Source organism: Suncus etruscus, chromosome 6, assembly GCF_024139225.1.
Source record: "Suncus etruscus isolate mSunEtr1 chromosome 6, mSunEtr1.pri.cur, whole genome shotgun sequence".
In the NCBI taxonomy this organism is placed as follows: Eukaryota; Metazoa; Chordata; class Mammalia; order Eulipotyphla; family Soricidae; genus Suncus; species Suncus etruscus.
In genome coordinates, this window is record NC_064853.1 from 98,448,586 (window position 1) to 98,454,985 (window position 6,400).

A 6,400-nucleotide genomic window follows, 5' to 3' on the forward strand; every position below is an offset into this window, starting at 1 on the left:
CCCGGTGGTTAGGCTGCTCAGGACCTACGGACAATCAGGTCCCAGCTTGGGCTGTTTATACTAGAACCGTTAAAACAGGAAAATATGCAAACCCTTCATTCATAGGGATCCGGCTATTGTTGGGTCAGAAATGATATTTTTGTTTCTAAAATAAAAAGTACATTTGCTGCTCTGCTCACACGCGTGCCTGCACACACATTCAGTCGTGTGTGTGTGTGTGTGTGTGTGTGTGTGTGTGTGTGTGTGTGTATCTACAGAACTAAGAACACAAAACAAGTAGTGATCTGGTTAATTGGCCAGTTCCTGCAGCCCACCTGGAAAGATCCATTGAGTACTTGTTTGTTTATATGTGCTCCCCTAAACCAGTGCTTGCCTGGGCATCATTGTATAAACCCACAAGCCAGGCTTTTATCTGGGTCAACCCCCAGATAAAATGCCTTCAGATTCTGCCTTATATTTTCCCTTACTAGAGACATCATCTCCACTTAGAAAAGCAGCCGGGGTGGAATTTTACAAATGATAGTAGTCTGTGTGCAGTGACACATCAAAATCTTAAGGAGAAAGTTTTCATTCTTTTTTTCCTTGCTGGGCTATATCTGGCGGTGCTCAGGGATTACTTCCAGACTGGGACCAGGGCTTTCCTCCCAGGGGCTTTTGGTGAGGGCGGGGGTTGGGGATTGCATGCTGGGCTGGGATTAAACCTCCGGCTTTGCCTGTGGGATGTCTGTGGCGCCCTCTCCAGGACCCTGAGGAAAGTTTTAATGCAGAGATTTCAGCATTCCCTTAAAACTGGACATCTCCTGCCACACAGGGGCGATGCTCCCCTCCTGTGTGTGCATCAAAGTCCTCCTGTGATTCCAATAAAACCCAAGGGAGGGGGTGATTGCTGGCCCCAACCGAATTGAAAACTGGGGTTGTTCCAAGTGGACTCTGGAAAATACAGATTCCAAATAATCTTCCATTGAAACCACATGGAGTTACAAAAAGCTTGGCTCCAACTGTGGATGTGAGTGTGAGTGGGGTTGAGGTAGAAGGACAGTTACTTTTCTGAACGTTGCAGCCTTCTTTGGTCATTGGAAACAAGTTCCATAGAGTTGTTGAAATCAAATTGTGTGTAAGTGCAAAATATGCATGTCCAGGGCCCGGAGAGATAGCACAGCGGCGTTTGCCTTGCAAGCAGCCGATCCAGGACCAAAGGTGGTTGGTTCGAATCCCGGTGTCCCATATGGTCCCCCGTGCCTGCCAGGAGCTATTTCTGAGCAGACAACCAGGAGTAACCCCTGAGCATCGCTGGGTGTGGCCCAAAAACCAAAAAAAAAAAAATATGCATGTCCATGTGCAAGGTTTAAGGTAATCTGTAGGTACCCAAGATCCCCTCGCAGGCTGGCAGTTAGACTTCCTGAAAAGTGCGACCAGGAGTGATCTTTTCATACAAGATCCCTGGATTCAGTCCCCAGCATGTGCACCCCTTGCACCTACATAGCTAGGAGTAGTCCCTGAGCACTGCTGAGTGTGACCCCAAAACAAAAATAAAACAGGGTCAGAGGTGGTGGCAGGAATCTAGGGAATCAAGGGACGGTACAGGTTATTACCATAGTTTGAGTCTTTTCCAGTGAGGAAAGCTGATGTGGGGGCAGGCGCAATCCTGGAGGTCCACCTGCTCACTCAGTCGCTCAGTGATATTTGGTCTCAGAGAATAATTGGTAGAGCCTTGCCAATGTGAGGCCCTGGTACTGTGTCCCACTTCAGGCTGTGGGCTCAAGCACTGCTCCAGCAACAAAAAATGTACAGTGCCCAAGCCCCACATCTGGAGTATTACCATGAGAACATTACAAAGTGATCCTGATGGTTCCAATATATGCAATCTTATATTTCAGTATAGGCTAGAAATCAGAGAAATAACCTGCAAGTAACCAAGAGGCAATAATCATCTCATAAAGATCCAATCTCAAAGAACTGGAGGAATGGTTAGGAGTTAAGGAGCTTGCTTCGCACACAGTGCACTTTGCTTTCCCTAAGTTCCCACAGGAGTGAGTGAGTGACCTCTGAGCAGAGCCAAGAGTAGACCTTAAATACCACTATGGTTGGGTATGGCCCAATCCACTACCACCACCACCCAAATCTCACAATTGCAATGCCTAATCAGTTAAGGATAAAATTATTGCATCCTAATGGGCTGCATATGGCTTATTTTTGGAGGCTGACATCCTAGTCTAAACTTTAAATCCCAAACTTGTGGCATTTCTCTAAACCTCTTAGTGTAATAATTGGTTAAATTTATATTAAAAATCATTTCTTTCAGGGATCCTGAGGACACCACAGTGGCCTGGGTTGACCCCAGCCCCACCTCCCACCCTACAGATCTTTTTTTTTTTTTTTTTTTTTTTTTTTTTGGTTTTTGGGCCACACCCCTTTGATGCTCAGGGGTTACTCCTGGCTATGTGCTCAGAAATCGCCCCTGGCTTGGGGGGACCATATGGGACGCCGGGGGATCGAACCGCGGTCCTTCCTTGGCTAGCGCTTGCAAGGCAGACCCCTTACCTCCAGCGCCACCTACCCGGCCCCCCTACAGATCTTTAGCCCCTTACTTTCCTTTGTCATTTTGTCCTTTGCTGCAACCAAGGACATCAGGCAAGCACAACAAGGACTTATCTCTGAACCAAATCCCTCACCCAACTTTTTAATTTTATTTCTTTATTTTTTTTTATTGAATCACCAGGATATGCAGTTACAAAGTTGTTGAGGACTGAGTTTCAGTCATAACATATTCCAACACCCTACCCTATTCCATCACCATTGCAAATTACCTGCCACCCTCCTCTCTCTTCAGCCTTCCAGTGGGCCTCATCTGACAAACTCACTCTCCTGCATTCTCTCTCTCTCTCTCTCTCTCTCTCTCTCTCTCTCTCTCTCTCTCTCTCTCTCACACACACACACACACACACACACACACACACACGCACACACGCACACACAAACACACACGCACACACAAACACATCTCCTCTCCTCTCCTTTTCCCTCCTCTCTCTCCCCCTTTGAGGCACTTCGAGGCACTTCCCCTTTTCATTTTAGGTCTCATGATTTTCAATACTCTTACTGAAGAAATATCATACATAGCCCTTTACTTTCTTCTTTCAGTATCCAGTTTTTGTCCAGACTATCATTTCCAACTACCATTGTCTTATTGGCCCCTTCTTTGTCCTTACTGCACTGCCATATTCCTCCTGGATCATTCCTCCTGGCCTTCTTTCCTATTGTCTTTGAGCATTAGTCTCATACTATGAGAATATATGTGTATATATGTATATCTCCTGAATCTTAGTACGATCATTTTGTGCCTGCCCTATTCCTCTCACTCATTTCATTTAGCATCTCTCTGCCTTTATTTTTTTTTTCAAGGTCGCAGCTTTCTAGGTCATTGGGAGATGGGGAACTCCAGAGCGCCCATACTGACTCATATTGACCTTTTTTCCCCTATCAATAAGGGATTTGGGGTTCCACCTAGTAGATGTAAGGGAGACCCCTCCTTTTTAGCTGAACTTGCAGGCATTCATCAAAATCTGTCATAGGATCAAAGAGCGTCTTCATTTTGTTTGTGGAAGTTCTTCTTCTTCTTCTTCTTCTTCTTCTTCTTCTTCTTCTTCTTCTTCTTCTTCTTCTTCTTCTTTTAGTGTTTTTATTTGTCTTTGGTTTTGTTTTGTTTTTTTGTTTTGGTTGTTTTTTTTTGGTAGGTTTTGTTTTTGTTTGTTTTTGGATCACACACAGCAACACTCAGGGGTTACTCCTGGCTCTACGTTCAGAAATCGCTCCTGGCAGGCTGGGGGGACCAAATGTGGTGCCGGAATTCGAGCTACCGTCCTTCATGAAAGGCAAAGGCCCTACCTCCATGCTATCTCTCCGGCCCCCCAGCCCCAGTAATTTATTTTTGAGGTGGGGCGTTGGAACCACTCCCCGTGGTGCTGACGTTACTCAGGAGTTAATCCTGGCCGACTGGACCAAATGGGATGCCGGCGAGGACCCCAAGCTGGGTTGTCCGCGTGCAAGGCAAGCACCTCCCCGCGGTACTATCGCTCCGGACCCCGGTCCTTCCCTCGGTTTTCCTTTCCGAGGCTCTTCCATCCGCCAACAATCGGCGGATCTCATGTGCCTGATGTGCAGAGGGTTGAAACGAAGGCCTCACGCCTGCGCGATTCGGTCGTCGACAGTAGTGCAACAGCGACCCCTCCTGGCCAGGTCTGGTTGCAACAGGCGGCGCTTTCCAAAGTTCCCGCAGTAGCCAGGGCTGAATAGTAAGATGGTGCGAAGGCAGAGAAGAAAAGAAGGCAGCTGTCATTCCTGATGAGTGACAGAAATGAGGGCCTGAGAGGTTACCGTCCTCAAGCCGAAGAGCCATTGCTGGCCCCCAATAGTGACAGACAAGAGCGGGAGTCTACAAGAGCCAAGAGTGCAGAGAGGATGGAGCGGGCAGCGTGTCCTTGCACCTCATGGACTTGAAGATGTCGCTCCTTCAGTAAGGCCCAGGAGACCTATCGAGGCTGGATTCTGGCTCTGTTCTGCCCCCCTCCCCTGGGCCCCTTTAGGACCCAGCAACTGAGGGTGTGGCAGAACCCCTGAATATCTGAGGTCCCGGTTTTTCAAGTACAGAAGACAAACTGAGCGACTGCCTTTCCTGGAACCTTGTTAACAAAGAAGACTCATCTGCTGAGTCAGAAGTCCTGGGGAGTGTAGAACATTTACATACCCCTCCTGATGCACAGTGAGGCTTGAGGGCCAACAGTTTGCTCTAGAGTACGGCAGGATAAAGCATCCCCATCCCTGACTCCCACCAGAAGACTCCAGACACGCCTGATTCCCTGTATAACCCCTGAAGAGGTGATTGTGGAGCCAGTAGGATCTTAGTTTTCACCCTAGTCATGCCCCCACATGCACTGGGCCCCCAATGTTTGCTGGAAAGAACCTGAGGGCCACACAGAGTCTGGAACCTGGAGTCTGGCCCCAATTGAGGCTGCCTGGAGTCACAGAGTCTATCCCACTGTATGTGCAAAGATGTAGGCATGAGCCTGGCTGCAAGAAAATGCCAGGCTCTGGGCTTGGAAAGAAGCATGGTTGGAGGAGAACAATCAAAGAGGGTTTCCAGAAACCAGTGGGCAGGCATGTTCATCAGATGGGGACCTTCTAACAGTTACTGCATGGTTTATCTGAGGCCAGGAAATTCAAATGATCAGACCTCACTCACACCAAAACACCCCACACAAGTGGCACAGTCAGGCAAAGGGTGCAGCCGCTCTCTAGTGTGTGGGTACAGGAGTATGGTCTGGGGATGGGGGAGAAGTGGACGGTCTGATAGTACAGGCACTTCCTTGGGCAGCAGAAGTGACAGTACAGTGGGTAGGGCACTTGCCTTGCAAACAACAGACCCAGGTTCAATTCCATGACATCCAAAATGTCCACAATCCCTGCAAGGAGAAATTTCTTAGTGAAGATCCAGGAGTAACCCCAGAGCATCACTAGGTGTGGCAAGGAAGAAAAAACTTATAATTTTATGATATTATTTTAATAATAATAATGATAATGATAATAATAAAGGCAGCTGCTTTAGACCAACTAGGGTTGGATCCCGGCATTACACAGAGTCCCTCTGAGCCTGCCAGAAATAGTTCCTAAGCACAGAGCCAGATGTGGTCCAAAAGAGAAATCCTGGGATGGAGATATACAGCAGGTAGAGCATTTGCCTTGCATGCTTCCTATGGGGGTACAATCCCTGGCACCTGGGAATTTATGTTCCCCTAAACACCATTAGGAGTGATGCCTCAGTGATCTCAGAAGTAAACCTTGAGCATTGCCTGGTGTGAGGAAGGAAGGAAGGAAGGAAGGAAGGAAGGAAGGAAGGAAGGAAGGAAGGAAGGAAGGAAGGAAGGAAGGAAGGAAGGAAGGAAGGAAGGAAGGAAGGAAGGAAGGAAGGAAGGAGGAAGGAGAGGGAGGGAGGGAGGGAGGGAGGGAGGGAGGGAGGGAGGGGAGAGATTGTGGCAGAGCCCTTAACTGCATTTAGGAGGGAAGATGGAGCCCGCCCAGAAGTGCCCAAGGTCTCCCCGCCTCCAGGCGTTCATTCCGGACCAAAGGCTCCCACCAAATCCGACCCAGCAAGGCACTCTCGGTCATATCGAAGATCCCGTTTGTGAGTTACTGGCATGGGGCCTATCCAGACTCTTGGGGAACAGCAGCAGTGGGGCGCCCCGCGGACTGCAAGGCCCGGCCCTGAGCCAGCAGCTCCTGGAGCCACCGGACGAACAGCCCCGGAACCGCGCGCCCTGCCCTAGGGGTCCCGGACAGCGGCCTCGCGGGGGAACGACGACCTCGGGGCTCCGCTCGCCCGGTGCGGCTCCATCCCGAGGGGCTT